This window comes from Equus przewalskii, chromosome 22, assembly GCF_037783145.1.
Source record: "Equus przewalskii isolate Varuska chromosome 22, EquPr2, whole genome shotgun sequence".
NCBI lineage: Eukaryota > Metazoa > Chordata > Mammalia > Perissodactyla > Equidae > Equus > Equus przewalskii.
The window spans coordinates 31,624,923-31,642,581 of record NC_091852.1 but is presented as its reverse complement, the minus strand read 5'-3'; the positions used below and the strand labels follow the sequence as shown (position 1 = coordinate 31,642,581).

The following is a 17,659-nucleotide window of genomic DNA, read 5'->3' as shown; positions in this document are numbered from 1 at the left end:
CTGTTTATATAAACAAAATTCTTTGTCCCAAACTTTTGAAACTCAGTTGCATACGTCATGGCCCTTTGCTTCTAAGTACTTCAATGTATATTTCCTAAGAAAAAGAATATTCCCTTACATGTCCACAGTACAATTATCAACTTGAGCAAAATTAACACTGGACTTTTATCTTATCTACCATCTCTGTTTCAATTTTGTCCATTTACCTACCCAGCAAATTCCTTTACAACATGTTTTTCCTCCAGGACAGGATCCAGTAAAGGATCACATGTTGTACTTACTTATCAATTCCTTTAGTCTCCTTTAATTTGGAACAGTCTCCAGATTTCTTTGTCTTTAATGAGTGTGACTTTTTTTTTTTTTTTTGGTGAGGAAGATTGTCACTCAGCTAACATCTGTGCCAATCTTCCTCTATTTTGTACATGGGATGCCACCACAGCATGGCTTGATGAATAATGTGTAGTTCTGTGACTGGGATCTGAACCTGTGAAGGCTGGGCCACCAAAGTGGAGTGTGTGAACTAAAACACTACGCCACTGGGTTGGCCCCTGACTGTGACATTTTTGAAGAATGTAGCCAATGGGCCATTTACAGAGCCCTTCTTCTCACCTGGAATAGTTTTCCTGGGGCTTATTTTTGCTTAAACTTCGAAGGGTATTTTTAGATATGGGAGTCCTTTGGCCTTTAGGATCAATCAGGGATAGAGTTAGGCCATAGATGATAATGCCAGAGCCATTAGGATGGGCAGAGGGACTTTTCTGAACAGAAATGTGTTTTGCACTGAAAGGAGAGTAGATAAAGGTGGGGCAGAGCTTGAAATGTAAGCCCTTCGTGGGCAGGCGACTCTGGAACAGCTATTGATACAGAAGGAAACTGTGACAGAGAGGAGGAGCCGTCATCCCATGGGTGGGAAAGGTCCGGGAATCCTGGGCACGGCGATTCAGCAGCGTTAACAGAGGAATCGTGGAAATGAAAGTAAGGAAATGACACAGTGCTTGAATTCTCCAGCCTGAAATCTTAAGAATGAGGCCATAAGTCTGATGAATCTGTTAAATGTCTGGCTAACATGGGTAGATAAAACAGACATATATACACCATGACATAAATGGCCACGTCAGCAGCTTTTGTAACAGCTTTATGGAGATGTAATTGATGGCCAAAAACTGCACATATTTAACGTAAACAATTTGATAGGTTTGAACATATGCACATACTTGTGAAACCATAACCATAATCAAGGTAAGCAGCATATCCATCACCTCCAAAAGTTGCCTCCTGCCCCTTTGTATTTTTGTTGTCATGGCTGGTTTTTGATTTTTGTGGTCCTTACCAGTTAGCTTGAGATCTACTCTCTTAAAATTTTAAGTATACAATGTAGTATTGTTAATTATAGGCACTGTGTTGTACATCAGATCTCTAGAACTTATTCATCTTGCATAACTGAAAATTTATACCTGTTGAATGACAATTCTCCATTACCCCCTCCCCCAGCCCCTGGTAACCACCATCAATTATTTTTACTTTTTAATTTTTTAAGTTTTTTTTAAGGAAGATTAGCCCTGAGCTAACATCTGCTGCCAATCCTCCTCTTTTTGCTGAGGAAGACTGGCCCTGAGCTAACATCCGTGCCCATCTTCCTCTACTTTATATGTGGGACGCCTACAGCATGGCGTGCCAAGTGGTGCCATGTCTTCACCCAGGATCTGAATTGGTGAACCCCAGGCTGCTGAAGAAGAATGTGCAAATTTAACCACTGTGCCACCAGGCTGGCCCCCATCAATTATTTTTAATAAGTACTGAAAGGCTAATGGGGATTTTGGTGAAAAGTTAGTAAATAGATGGGAAAAATTAGGAAAACCATTATAGAGGAAGTAACCTCTAGATGCGATTTGAAACAAACAAAAAATACTGCTCTATATGACTCTAGCTGCTCCCTTACAAAGTTAGTTATGCTGCAGAGAAGGCCTCACTCACCCTTCCAACCAGGATGTATCTGGCTATCCAGGTTGGTGTAGGGAGTTGGGAGAGCTGATATACTCTGTATAAAAAGATGAGAATTTGAGGGGCCAGCCCATGGTATAGTGGTTAAGTTCGGTGCACTCCACTTTGGCGGCCCAGATTTGCAGGCTTGGACCCCAGGCACAGACCACTTGTCAGCCATGCTATGGCAGCAACCTGTATATAAAGTAGAGGAAGATTGGCACAGATGTTAGCTCAGGGCTAATCTTTCTCAAGCCAAAAATGAGAAAGATTGACAACAAATGTTAGCTCAGGTCTAATCTTCCTCAGCAAAAAAAAAAAAAAAAAAAGATGAGAATTCGGAATTCTTTGGTGGTGGTGTGGGGATCTGGCAGAGAAGAGGGACAGAGCAGCAGGGTGGAACAATGCTCAGGTGGAGAGGGGAGAGTTGGGAGCCTGAGGGACAGAAAAGTCCGAAAAGCACTTTGGATGGGAAACAAATACAAAAAAAAACAGAATGAAAATTCTTTCTGGTGGGATGGGCTATCCACACTTTATCACCCATATAGAATCTTCAATAAAGGCCACTTAGTTCACTAATGCTTTTATTGTGAAAGTGGCTTCATTGGAGGATGCTTGAAGGGGAGACTGAGTTCTGTGTCTGGGTTGATGTAAGGCCAAAACAGAGTATGTGGAGAAGCTGGTATAGAAGCTGGAGGAGATTTCAGGAGTGTAAATGCTATGGAATTAGCAAAAATTCTAGGGTAAACTTCAGACTATCAGAGCTGTAGAATTGATAAAGTCAAAGCCAAGATCACTGAGAGTAAAAGGTGGACCCAGCTAGCATCTGGGTTATGTATGGTGTAAATAGACAGTTGTACTAATGCATATATATGATATGATGCAGAGATGGAGTGGAAAATGGTAAGGTCTAGAGAAGGGTGGGGGGATCCAGTGGCCTGGATGGTAAGAACAATTTCCTGTCTTGTCCCCTCCCTCACCTTCCAGAACCCTCCGTGACAGTTCCAGGCCTGGAGCTCCAGTCTGGAGTGTGCATTCTCAGTGCCCAGTTATCTGTGGATGCAGTATGCTTCAAATGATGAAAAATGAGCTTTTTTCTTCAGAACACTTTTTGTCTGATAGGTGAGCTGAAGCTCTACTTCCTGGGGAACATTTTCTTTAAAGATTGGCACCTGAGCTAACCTCTGTTGCCAGTCTTTTTTTTTTCTCCCTTCTTCTCCCCAAAGCTCCCTAGTACATAGTTGTATATTCTGGTTGTAGTCCCTTCTAGCTGTGCCATGTGGGACGCCACCTCAGCATGGCTTGATGAGTGGTGCTAGGGCCGTGCCCAGGCTCTGAACCAGCGAAACCCTGGGCTGCCGAAGTGGAGCGTGAACTTAACCACTGGGCCGTGGGGCCAGCCCTTTCCTGGGGAATTTTGATTTGATTTTCTACACTCTTTTAGACTATGGCTTCTTCTTTGGTTTTTATCAATATTGGGGAAAAAAAGATCTTAATCAGGTAAGGGAACACTAGGCCTGGCTCCCCAGAAGAGACTGAGTCTTGTTTTTCCTGTTCTTCTCATTTTTGTAAGTCATGGTGGGGCGCAGAGACACTTGAAATGAAAACTCTCAGGGAGCAGTAGAACGCCATCCTTCTAGGGGAATGAGTTGGACAGGGCCGAGGTTAGAGAGGGGACTAGAGCTCCCATGTCCGTTTACCTGGGTGTGGTAGAGGTTCCTGGAGTGGATCCCAAATACCATTATTCAGGGGTGGTGCTTTGGCTTATTTAGGTATTTCAGCACACCTGAGGAGAACAGTTTCTCAACATTGTGCACCAGATGCCTTCCATCTCTGTGTCTTTGGAATAATCGTCCCCCTTGTGTTAAGGCTAAGCTGGAAAGTGATGGTGAGCTTCTGAAAACCTCTGATCTGATGCTATCCCATCTGTGCTCAGCGACCAGAATCCTATTGAACGGAGCATAGGTGTTTCTAAAGCTCTGAGGATCTGTGCCCTTCTCCAGCAAAGGATGGCCGGGGGAAATAGCAACTAAGGACCTCACACAGGAAATCTTTGTTACTTGAGTTTTTCAGAGAAGAAACCATGGAAAATTATTTTATCCACTTTAAAAATGAATAACAGGGATGGAAAATTGACCTTAATTAATTGAATTCATAAAGGCATATTATTCATGAATAATGAATGTCTGCAGCTTGCCTAGAGAGAGGAGAGTGAGAGTTAAGTCCCAGATTCTCATTCTTTTCCTGTCTTTCAGCATCAGCAGAGAGCCAGGCAGAGGATCAAAGGTGGAACATGACAGGTAAGGTTCTGCCCACTCAACTCTGTGCTTTCCCAGGGTTAACCTTAAACTCTCCTTTCCATGACCACCCAGGTCCACAAGCTCTGAGCATGTCAGTTTCTAGAATGAGTCCTCAGAAACAGAGCCTTCAGAAGGGGGATCCAAAGGAGGGAAATTGGAACCTGGGAAGTTCTCGGATTCCCTGCTCTGACCCGCCATAGAAATGAAGAATGCAGGAGCTAGGCAATGGGGCTTGCCTGGTCTGCTCGGTGGTGGTGTGAGATGCAGTGTGCATGAGTCAAGTTCTCCAGAGAAACAGAGCCAATGGGATATGTGGGCAGAGAGATTGATTTAAGGAATTGGCTCACGGGATTATGGAGGCTGGCAAATCCAAAATCTCCAGGGTGGGCTGGCGGGCTGGAGACCAGGTGGTTCGAGTTGCAGTTTGAGTCCCAAGGGCATCTGCTGGAAAATTCCTTCTTGCTTGGGGGAGTTCAGTCTTTTGTTCTATTCAGGCCTTTAACTGATTGAATAAGGGTCACCTGTATTATGGAGGGCGCTATGCTTTACTCGAGTGCACTGATTTAAATGTTAGTCTTATCCAAGAGCACCTTCACAAACACATCCACTCTGTACAAGTTTTGACAACTGCATAGAGTCATATTATCTTAATTTTTTAATTTTATATAACAAACAGCTGTTTTATTTTGTTTTGCACCAGCAAATTTCAGTTTCCATTTAAGGTGATATTTGAGACAAACCTTCCTTCTTTTTCTTCTTTATTGCTCCAGTCATAATACTAACTTTATCTCCACTCATGTCTTTATTTTAAACTATAAAACTTTTTCATACTTATGTGCTGAACTAGAAAAATAAGTTAATAATATTGTCCTCCTAAAAGCATTCATTTCAATTTAATTATCAATTAAACTTACATAGGTATCATGATAACCTCTGGTGTTTCAAGATATTCAGATAAACACATTACAATGTTGCATTGGTGCATAGAAAAAAACCATTTGAACTGAATTAATCAATTGGCACTGACTAGATCAGCAATGTGCTTACATATGATGCTAAAAAGATGCACTAGCACCTTATATGTAGTACAATACAATACATTACAAGATGCAAGTCAGAGCAAAATGGAAGACTAAAATTATATTAAATTGAAAAATAGTTTGCACTGGCTGTTGATGGATATTTAGGTTGTTTCCATGGCTATTGTGAATAAAGCTGCAATGAACATAGGAGTACAGATATCTTTTTGAGATCCTGATTTCAATTCCTTTAGATATATACCCAGAAGTGGAATTGCTGGATCGCATGGTAGTTTTATTTTTAATTTTTTTGAGGAACCTCCATACTGTTTTCCATAGTGGTTGTGATACCAGCTCAACCAAGGTTGACATAAGGGAAGCCATATTGTGGAAAAGAAACCATATTGTAACTTTGAATGACTTCTAATTAACTAACCCTGACTCACCAGCCCCTTTGAATCTTTGCTTTAGTTTGCCTAGATAAGTAAGCATCTGTCTCTGAGGGATTTATAGGTTCCCATAGATTTTATGGCTCCTCCCAGCTGTGATAAGATGATAACTTTGCTCTTTCAAGTTCCTTAGGAATGTGATGACCCCCGGGTAGAGAGTCTATACTGATAGACATCATCAATGACAACTGAACAATTAGGGTATAGGGCTAGGGTATAGGGCATTGCTCTTTGCTCAGTCTATGATGTATATCCAGTAAAACAAAAGACTATCAGGAACTAAGACCATATGTCTGCCCCTACCCAGAGATCAGATGGAGGCCCCACCCAGAGACCAACCCCATATATAACTGGCCTGTAGTCTTTGTTCTGTAAGATGGTTCTTTTGGACATTAGTCAGCCATCTTCCCTCTTGCTAGCAAGCTGTAATAAAAAACTCTTTCTCTCCTACCACCTTGCCTCTTGACTATTGGCATGTCCTGCAGTGGACAGATGACCCCCCCTTGGGCGGTAACAGTAGCACCAATTTACATTCCCACCAACAGTGCACAAGGGTTCCTCTCTCTCCACATCCTCACCAACACTATTGTCTTTTGGGTTTTTTGATAATAACCATCCTTCTCCAGTGAAGACATACAAATGGTGAACATGTACATGAAAAGGTGCTCAGCAGCACTAATGATTAGGGAAATGCAAATCAAAACCACTTCAGCTTTGGGCCAAGGCCACAAACTTTCTGGGAAGTCCCCAGCCAACATCTGAGCATGGAGGGATTCTAGGACCTGGCCGTTTTGGCAGGACACTTGTAATCAGCAGTCTTCTGTCTGTAGTTCCTGTTGGGCTGGTCAAGAGTTTGTTGAGAGCTGTCCTGCCCAGTCTTGCCCCTTCCCTACTTTCCTTTCACAAGGGTCAGATCTGCACTGTCATCTAGTGGCTTTTCTTGCCCCAAACTGCATGCTTCTCCTTTTGTCTTTCACAGGCATCACCTCTCTTCTCCCTCAATAAACCTTTTGCTCTCCAAATTCCGTTTCCATGTCTGCTTCCAACGGACACAATTCCTTACATTGTTTCCTTGTCTCCCTCTCTGTGATTGCTTGAAAGTTGTAGTGTCTCCTATCTTTTTAGGGGAGCTTTTTAGATTCTCTGGCAGTAGAACCTCACATATTTCTACAATCAATTTGCTGAAATCTACTTTGATAAAGTTTATATTATCAAGAACTCTCAGATGATGTATCTATGTTCTCATCTTCTGAACTCTTATTTTCCTTTCATGGTAATAATCACAGATTTAAAATATCACCTAATCAAATAATTCTAGAGTTGTAGCTGCCTTGCCCAACCTTGTTCTTTTATAGATGCCATGATTTAGCTGAGGGCCCTAGCAGCTAAGTGATTCATCTCAAATTGCCAGAGCTATAAAATGAATTTCCTTCGTAAGTTAATTGTCTCAAGAGAATTTCTTCACTTTCTTGACATTTCTAATCAGAAAGTGTCAGATCCTAGCCCTAGACTGCTCATTTACTAATCTTATTAAATTACTTCCTACTGTATTTAACTAAGATTATTTTATTTCTCTGAGGTTTGATAAATTAGCCCCCTATATGGAATGAGCACCTTCTCCTTGAGGGTATATAGTCCATAGCCTGGGGAAAGCTCTTTGTCAATGGCTAGATTAGCAAGGGCAAGATGATCATGGAAGCCCACTTGTGTATATATAAACACACACACACACAAACACACACACACACATATTTATTTAATTAGGCTATGCCAGCAAGTTAATATAGAGTGCAGTGTCAAAAGACATAAAAGTGTTAATTAATAATGATAAACGAATTTTGATAACCTACGCAATGTTTTCTAACAGCATCCTTTTTTTTCTTTGTTCTATCCATAGGCCCCTCTCTCTTTCTTCATCCAAATGGCTACTGCTCTGATTGTCCATTATTCGATCAACTATTAACCCCAGGGAACAAAATCTAGAATTTCCTAGGAAGGCATTATTAGCCTCTTTTCCTGCAGACATTGTGGTGCATCTTGGGAAGAGAAACTCAAATTAGCTACCAAAAGGTAAGATAGGACTGGGGGGTACCTACTCAGACTTGGGTAGGAGGCAAGAGGGTGGCAGTTTATAACAATTATACTTTACAGTCTTGAAAGGATTAAACACATACACACCCAGTTAATTTTCCCCTGGGAGGCATGCGAGCGATTTTCTTCCCCTAAGTAATTCTGTCAAATGTATCCATGTTTTCATTAACTGCTGAAATAATTTTTTCTATTCATTGTAGGGCTATACTGTACTTTTTTTGTGTTAATAAGTATTTATCCTCTTACCTTATACTATTACAATCATTAACTGTGGTGTGTAAATGTACTAGTTATTACTGTCTAACTTTTGTTGAAAAAAGCACAATAAGAGAGTGAAGGTGAAAAAAACATTATATAAAAAGCACGCCGGCAGAGTTTTCTGCCAAGTAGCAGGGCACTGCATTCATGACATTTAGTTTCTGTGCCCAACAGCTATGTCCTGTGGTTTTATTGAAAGAGAATACCGATCAGCCCAGGGAACATAATACTCTGGAGAACTGCACATCTTGGAATTGAAGAAAATGAGAAATTGGAGGGAAAATATCCATGAGTTTCTTTTTCTCTCTGTCCTTCCTTCCTACCTCCCTTCCTCCTTTCTTTCCTTCTTTCCTTCCTTCCTCCCTTTCTCCTTTCTTTCCTTCTTTCCTTCCTTTCTTCCTCCATTCCTCCCTTCCTTTCTTCCTTCCTTTCTTCTTTCTGTTTTGGAAAAAATTCAACGGTGAGCTAGGAAGGCACCAGATCTAAGATACAGGTAAGATGTGATAGTTGGTTACCATACAGAAAAAATGCACAACCCAAGAACTAACCATAAGGAAAAGTGAAATTACACGCTAGTAAATGAAACAAAAAAACAAAAAAAGCATTAAGGGAGAACAAATGCATGGATGCATGGCTACATGATTCAGTTACCGAAAAAAAGGAATCTCATAGCTGTCAAAGCACTTCAGGGATGTTGTGGTTAAGCAATATCTTGAATATGACTTTTTTTTGTACACAATATTTTAAATGAAACAAAATCTGGGGAGAATGTAGCAAGTGCAGCCTTTTCACTATGCAGTATGTTAATGTGTCAGATTGGTTGTGCAGTGGAACAGCTTGAAGGAATGGCAGTATTTTAATAATATTATATGTTAACCTGGCCTTTATAAATAATCTGTTTACCTGCAAGATGTTATTAGCTTAAGTACACGAAATGTAACTTCTATAAGATATTTATCCCCCTTTGTTTTTTATTTGTATTAACAAAGTAGCATTTAAGTCTTTTTTAAGGAGACAGAATTAGATTAGATTTTGAGGAGGGGAATGTTGACTACTGAAGATAAAAAACTGAGATGACTGTAGATCTGTCATGGTTGAATGTAATTCATTCTGGTAATTCTTGATCATTTCTTATTTTTTGACCACAAGGATTAAAAAAACACATGTTGACTCAATTTCTTAGTATTTGCAAACTAAAGTCAACAATAATGGAGCATCTTGGAGATATACATACGCAGTCCTGCTTCTTTCTCTTGGACCGTTCTAAAAGCCATTTCACAGGCATTGTTAAAGAAAGGCCATTGGCAGGATGAAGAATCTGAAGTATAGAAAACATGTCTGTGATTGGCTCCAAGCTACACTTATTTATGCTTCTTGTACAGGGTGCATTAAAAAAATCTACATGTTTCTACTTCCTGTTAGTGTTTTCCCTTTTTCCATCGAATAATTTCTGTCTTTATATAAACAGTCTATGTTGATTGACTTAAAAATTCCTGGATCCAACTGTCACTGCAAAGGCGACTATCCTGGCGGCTGCATCACAGCCCCCACCAACATTTCCTCTAAAACCGATGTAGGTCTTGTCCACCACAATGAATTATGCATAACCGGAGGGCTATTTCTTGGCATGAAAAAAATGTGACACGTTAGATTAAAATTAAATATTGAGTAGGCTTTCTCCTAGAGACATGAATTAAAGAAAGATGCTTTTTTTTTCACCAGTGAAGTATGGAGGCCTTCAGTTGTGTGTGTTTGCACAAAGGAATTTGTTACAACATGGTGCACAATGCTGAATACCTAACGCCCGGCTCAGCCCTCCACTGCTGGTTGGTTTCAGAAGGAAGTCCCAGCAGTTCTCAGAAATGACTCGGTGATCAGGATCTTTCAGTAGGCTTTACTGCTTTTTCCACACACCTCTTATGGCTTTTAGCTAAGTGAGGCCTGCCTTTAACTCACAGGCTGTCATTAGGTGCAGTTCTGAAGCAAATTATAATAATAATGATGTCAGCCACAAAACTCAGACTAAAACTCCCTAAAAGAAGACCCTTTCCCCTCCTCAGTCCAGTGAGCAGGCACACTGAAGAGAAAGAGCCTAGTGAGAGAACATTCCGGAGCAACATGCAGGAACATGCAGGAGCCACTCTGATGGGCCTGGGAAGGGAGAGAAGGAAATGCAATAGCCACTGGGCCAACTAGCAAAGCTTCTCAGAAAATATCAACTCCAAATTTAACTGCATTGGTTTATTTCCTTATTCATTCCTTCTTCCCTCTTTTTAGTAACACATTGTAAGAGAATTAAAATATGGTCTCTACTTTTCAAAGCAAAACAAACCAAGTACCAAAAAAGAAGTTGTTTAGAATATGCCCATTGCAAACTTGACCCCCCAAAGGGCTCCAGTCTTTTGATGATCCGGGATTAGAATCTCTTAGGTCCTTCTCACGATACTGTAGCTGACATTATGTCCTGAGACTTGGCTAGTGATGGAATAGGTCATTTCTGTTGCAGGGATGGGCATGTAACTGGGTGTTTATTCCTCAGCAAACTAGTTTCCTTTGCCTAGACAGGCATGCTGTCTCTGATGGTGTTCCACTGCCCCCTGAGGGCCTCTAAGTGTAATAAAAGCGAATGAAAATGCGGCTTCATATGAAATAATTCACTATGCAGGAGCAAAGCTGGATATGTGACTCAAAGGATCTCTGAAGTAAAGATTAACTGCCAGTCATCAGGAAACCCAAAGCCATTTAAAGTAAGAGGTGCCACAAGCCAAAAGATAGAAGCCATAAACACATACAATATTAATAAAGCAATTACAGTAAGTGCTATAACATTCTGCTTTGCAAATCTCTTGCCACTTCAAGAAACATCTGTCTCCGCCACTAGAAATTACTGTTAAAAAAACCAAACCAAACCAAACAAGCTGTGCTTTGTGTTTTAGCTTTTCATTCAGCATCCTGATCAGCCGGTCGGCTGCCAAAGCTTCCATACCAATTTCATAGCCTATTCCCTGGGTTGGTTTTCCAACCAATGTAGCCAATTGTGCTTATAGTAAGCAGAGGAGCAATTAGCTGATCCACTGCATTGTGCAAACTGCCTGAATCCAATCACACATAATGTCTCAGGAGGGCAAGTAGGTAATTCAAGTGACCAGATGAATCCTTATTTAATAGAAACTGGCTTGAGCCATAGCTTCCCCAGATCCTGAAAGTTGTTGGTTCTTTTTTTTTTTTTTTAAATAAATTCTCCCACTTAACTACAGTGCACATGTCAGCTGCTTTATGCCTAGCAATAAAATTCAGACCTTGCTGGGACAGGGAGGAGTCATAAAGACTGATGAACACGTTTTCAGAAAACCTGTGACCTAGGTTCTATCCCTATTTGAATGAGAATGATACAAATGCTCTGAAAGTTTCATTTGCTTCCTTTTTTAAAAGGTTTTTGTTGTTGTTGCTGTTGTTGTTTTGTGGGGAAGATTTGCCCTAAGCTAACATCTTTTGCCAATCTTCCTCCTTTTTTCTTCCTTCCTCCCCACCCCCCACCCCCCCCAAAGCCCCAGTACATCGCTGTGTATAGTTTAAGTTCTTCTATGTGAGCAACCACCACAGCATGGCTACTGACAGACGAGTGGTGTGGTTCTGCACCCAGGAACTGAACCTGGGCCACCAAAGTGGACCATGCTGAACTTTGACCAATAGGCCATCAGGGCTGGCTCTCATTTTCTTCATTTTAAAATAGGAAATTTAATTCTTCCACAGCTGTCTCAAAGGAGATCAAACCGAACATATTTGTGGAAATGCTGTGTACACTGGAGAGAGGTATAACAATGGAAGGACTTTCCACACGTATAAGCTGTGGAACACTTTATCCTGGAATAGCACTTGGTTTCTTAGAGAATAATTGAAAAGAACAGAAACTACATGTATAAGCAATCATTGAACTCAAAGAGGCCTTCCATTAAAAAGTAAAACAACACAAAACAACATGATTCAGAAAACAGGGAAGGAAGGTTTGCTTCAATCGTGAAGAAAAGAAAAAGATAACGTGATCATGGTTTCCTAAATGGAAGATTATAACAGAAGATAAAATTTCAAAGGTCCAATTGGGGTTGTAGATCTGAGTAATTGGGTTAAAGAAGCATTCACTCAAATATTTAAATTAGAAACCCTTAGAGTCAACCTAGATTCTTTTTTTACACCTGTCACAAAATCCTGATTTAATTTGTCACCAAATGTCTCTTCTTGCTGTTTATCTCTTAAAATGTGCTTCCTCTTTTCATCCTCCTTCCCACTGACTTTGTTCAGGCTAACTTCATTTTCGCGTAGGCCGCAGTGGCCTATTGAATGATCTTTCCGCCTGTGGTCTCTTTCTCCTTTGATATGTTCTCCAAATGGGTAACAGAATGTCTTTCTAAAGTTCAGACCTGATGTGTCATTTCCCACTTAAATCCTCTCAGTGACCCGTCATCAACTACTGAGTGAGGCTCAAGCTCTCTAGATGGCCTGCAAAGCCCTTATGATGCGACCTTTGCCTTTGCCTGATGTTTTCGCTCCACCTGTCACAGTTCCTCACAAATGGCCCTTTCCTTCCAGACTAAATGCAGTCCCTAGAATATGACATTCTTTGGGGCCTGGCAATGTGTTCTTCCTTTGGCATGCTTTCCCTTCACCCTTCACTCTTGTCCCCAAGGCCAGTCACTTCTTCTCCTTTTCTGTCTGGCTTATTAGATAACCTGGGAGAGGGTGTGCTGGTCACTCCCCTCCACACATATTAGCTATAGAGCGCCGTTCTCAATATATATGAGACACAGCATCACAGCACAGTGGAAGGAACAGAGCTGTGGGATCAAATAAACTTGGATTTAAATCTTAGCTTATATCCTACTTCCTATGGCAAGTTATTTATACTCTTGGAGCCCCAGTTTTCCCATTTTTCAAATAGGAATAAGAATGCCCAAGCTTTGTGAGGATTAGCAGTCACATATGTGAAATACCCAATGAGTCAAATACCCTTGACTCATAGTAGGGGTTCACTAAATGATAATCACAGTGTATTATATTGTAATTACTCCGTTAATGTCTTCCTCATCTCCTTTAAATTATAACCTCCTTGTAAAAAGGAGTTATATCTTCTTTTTTTTCTTGTTCATTTTTCTGGCCTCAGCACTAGCAAAGTGCCTGACACACAGCAAGTGTACAGTAAAGATTTGCTCAAAGGATCAACACACAAATAAAGGACACATAAATGATGAAATCTATAAATATTAGGACATTTGAAAATTTGTACTATAACAGGATTAGAAATGATGACATTGATAGTGTGTACAAATCTCAAGCACATTTAAAACATCATTGATTTTCTGGTTCTTGAGCTTTCTTGCGCTGACAAATGAACATGTCTGGTAGCTGTGTGTCTTCTAAAAGGACAGAATATTATCAGTGAAATGAAGGCTTTGTGTATAGCACCATCCAGTGTTGTCTCACCTTCTTTCTGTGGTTGTTTGAAGATTGAGTCCATGATACCTAAATGGCATTGCATTTTGACCCTCAGGTGGAGCTTAAGGTGTGAAGCAGGAAGTGGAAAGAGATGGAGATGACCAGTCGATTAGAGGCCTTGAAGTTCATGCTTGTAGCTTGGACATGGCCCTGTAGGGGATTTATTGCAGTTTGAGCAGTGATGTGACGGAACCTGGTGTTGGCTTTAGGTACATTTTATGTGGAAGGTGTGTGTAGAATGATTCTGAAGGGAGCAAATCTAAAGAAGGAACTTCAGTTAGGAGGTTGTTGAGTAACAGGCGAGATGATGAAGACCTTCTGAACTGAGCAGTGGGCAGGGCCAGCGTCAGGGCACATGACTTGTGCAGTCAGAGAGGGCCCCACACTGAGAAAGGCCTCGTGCTTACTGTTACTCTGCTGTCACCTCTCGAAACTCTTAATAAGTTTTGAAAAAGGGACCCGGCGTTTTCAGTTTGCACTTGGCCTTGCAAATTATTTAACGGGTCCTGGCAGAAGTGGTAGAAGAGAAATGAGGATAGATGGACCAATACTTAGGGAGATAAGGGTTCTGCTCCTCTGTTTTCTGTGTAGACTTCCTGGATGTCCTCAGCCTAACCTCTGCTGGACCTCGGTGAGGTGTGGGTGTTGGGGCGAGGGGAGTAGAGAAAATGTAAGAATTTTGATTAAAATTCTAAAAAGAGGAAGAATTAATAAAGGAAACTAAAAAAAGAAAGTTAATATTTAGTCTCTGTTCTTCAATAAGAAAGTTTCGAGGTCTCATCCAGGCAAAAGAAAGTCAAGATTTATGGAGAGTGGAAAGAATTATCTATGTTCTTTTCTCTTTCCTTGATTAAAATATAAAATCTTATTCTATGTTCAAAATAGGGGTAAACCAAATAAAGGATATGAGAAGCCCAAAGCCAATTTCTTCTTGCCTGAAGGATTGTGACAGCAAGATATCAGAGAGGGGCCTGAGGGGAGAGTGGCCCCCTGGCACTGAGGTTCGCATGCTGGGCAGAAGTTCACATGCCCCATGGATGACATAGACGTGGTGATGACCGTGAGAGCCTGGCTTTCCGCATCTCAGCAGCTGTCAACGTTTCCAGATGACTGGCGCTCGCCCTCTCCCCACGCCCCACGCCAAACAAAGCTCCCAAACTTTGCTGCAGTATTTGACCTTGGAGCAGAAGAGAGAAAGTCCAAATACTGACTGAGGTTGGATTTCCTGACAGCCTTTCTGGGTGGCTGCTTGGAGTCAAGTTTAAGTTAATTAAAGAAAATAAGGTGAGCTGTTTCTGTTACCTACATATGAGGTTGCAAATTCATACCTGCTGCATATACAGAAACTACTGTTTGGCACTAAGAAGATAGAAGGATTAAGATGTAATCTTAATCCCAGGAAACTTGTTCTCTCATGGGAGTAGTTTTAAGCATATAAAATTTATGCATTCTTTATGTTTAAGTTTAACAGATATTTATGTTATTATGAGTTAGACAGCCACAATATATGTGAAGAGTTACATATTGTTTTCTTTTTTCTTTTTTTTTTTTTGAGGAAGTTTAGCCATGAGCTAATTACTGCTAGTCCTCCTCTTTTTGCTGAGGAAGCCTGGCCCTGAGCTAACATCCTGCCCATCTTCCTCTACTTTCTATGTGGGACGCCTGCCACAGCATGGCGTGCCAAGTGGTGCCATGTCCGCACCCAGGATCCAAACCGGCGAACCCCGGGCCGCCAAGAATCGGAACGTGTGCACTTAACCACTGTGCCACCAGGCCGGCCCCTACATATTGTTAAAACTGATATTTTGGAGGCTGCCCCGTGGCTGAGTGGTTGGGTTCCCATGCTCTGCTTCACTGGCCCAGGGTTTCACCGGTTGGAATCCTAGGCATGGACATGGCGCTGCTCATCAGGCCATGTGAGGAGGCATCCCACATGGCACAACTAGAAGGACCCACAACCAGAAAAAAAAAAAATATATATATATATATATATATACACACACACAACTATGTACTAGGGGGATTAAAAAAATGATATTTTTTGCATTTCCTAACTGCCATTATAGTGCATTATCATACGTGTCTAACAATTTCTTTATGATAAAAAGAATTCCATCTTTGTATAATTATTTGTTTTTATGGAATTTAAAGGAAAATATTAACTACCAGTGTGAGAAATAGATTCATTACCGCCTCCCTGATTGGTATCCATGTGTAAGAAAATGCCAGGCTTGTGCAATTCTCAGTAATTGCAAAAATCAAGAACATCATCTCTCATTGCAGAAATTACGGACCCATCACTTTTTTGTATTAATTATTTTGTGCTTTTTATAAACTGCATAGAAGATTCTAATGGCAATGCCTCTCTGTCTTGATGTTCCCAGTTGCCCAAGTGTTTTGAATGGAGCCCATTGCACCTCTCACAGTCTAACAGAATTAGGACTAATACAAGATTGGCCCGTCAGCCCTGCATTTCCCATAGCCGGCCCACCACTCTTGAAGCCGCATCAGGACCTGACAGCCATTATGCCAGTATTGTCTGCTTGTTGTTTGTAATTGCCCCATTGGCCTATATGCACTAATATTAAGATCTGTATTTTTGATTTTTACTTTATTTCTCTGATTATTGAAATAAAATATGTTCACTCTAGAAAATTAGGAAATGCACAAGTCCTTCATGAAGAATTAAAAATGTTTCTCATAAATTAACTTCTGATTTTTTGGCCTGAATTATTTTATTTTTCCTGTAAACTCATAAATACTTCAGTAAGACTGTAGTCGATGCCAGAGACTGTTCTAAGGGCTTCACATTCATTTAATTTTCATGACCCTGCGAATTCTGTAATTTACAACATTTTTTGATAAGGACTCTGAGGCTCAGAGCAATTAACTAAGTTTGCCAATGTCACACGGGAAATAAAGGACAGTGGTAGCACTTGAACCCAGGGCTTTTGAATCTTTCATTCAAATACAATAGTGCCTTAGTCTGAGCTAAATGATACATATGTTTTGTTGTCTTTTTTCCCATTAATATTACAATGATATAAACACTTCCACTTGTCATTAAAATATTTTCATAAATGTCATGCTTAATAACTGAATCATTCATTATATAGATTTCTCATACTTAATTAATTTCGTTATAAATCGTCTTTAGAAAGCAATAAACCATTCCCCAAACAGATCTGGTCTTGCAAACTTTGTTGTACTGATTTCCTTATAAGAAACTCAGGTATATATTTCTCTGATTGGGGCAAGAAATGCTAGTTACAATGGTAAATTTTAAGGTAGATTTTCCAGTGCATCCTAATTTCAGGAATATTATACTGAGGGGAAAAATACATCTTATGATGGAAGGAATATAGGAATCAAAATGTCTTGTCAGCAAGGGAGACGCAAACTGTGGCTCTGTGCTCCCTGAGCATCCCAGCAGATGGCACCTTCAACATGTGCACTAACTTTCAAAATGTCTGGTGAGAGCCAGATAGCAAGTTTCTTTGAATCATTGTGATGCTGTAGACAATAACTCCTTAATTTTACAGCTCTCATCATTTGGGATTTGGAAAAATAAAAGACATTATGCCACAATCCAGGTATTTCATTCACTGACAATTGAAGAGAGGTTGGGATAAAGTGAACAGTCATATCTAAGAAGCTAGGACAGTTGGGTTGTTTCCCTGAAAATGTGTCACTGACAGTCATCAGGGAATTACAAATTGAAACTAAAATGAGGGCCGGCCAGGCCGAGTGGTTAGGTTCGCATGCTCCACTTTGGTGGCCCAGGGTTTCACTGGTTCGGATCCTGTGTGGGGGCATGGCACCTCTCATCAGGCCATGCTGAGGCGGCGTCCCACATGCCACAACCAGAAGGACCTACAGCTAGAATATAGAACTTTGTACTGGGGGGTTTGGCAGAGAAGAAGAAGAAAAAAAAGAAAAAGATTGGCAACAGATGTTAGTGCAGGTGCCAATCTTAAAAAAAAAAATCTAAAATGAGATACCACTACTTGTATGCTAGAATAGCTAAAACTTTAAAAACTGACAATATCCAGGATTGGCAAGGATGCAGAGC

The 17,659-nt window shown here is 40.7% G+C and overlaps 1 long non-coding RNA gene across 1 annotated transcript; it reads left to right on the top strand.

The window, feature by feature from the left end:
- The first annotated feature begins 3,775 nt into the window (after positions 1-3,775).
- Positions 3,776-17,281, top strand: LOC139078547 (uncharacterized). Its single transcript, XR_011531558.1, has 5 exons — positions 3,776-3,868; positions 4,236-4,280; positions 7,646-7,818; positions 14,473-14,871; positions 15,972-17,281. It is a non-coding gene; the product is annotated as an uncharacterized lncRNA (long non-coding RNA).
- The last annotated feature ends 378 nt before the right edge of the window (positions 17,282-17,659 follow it).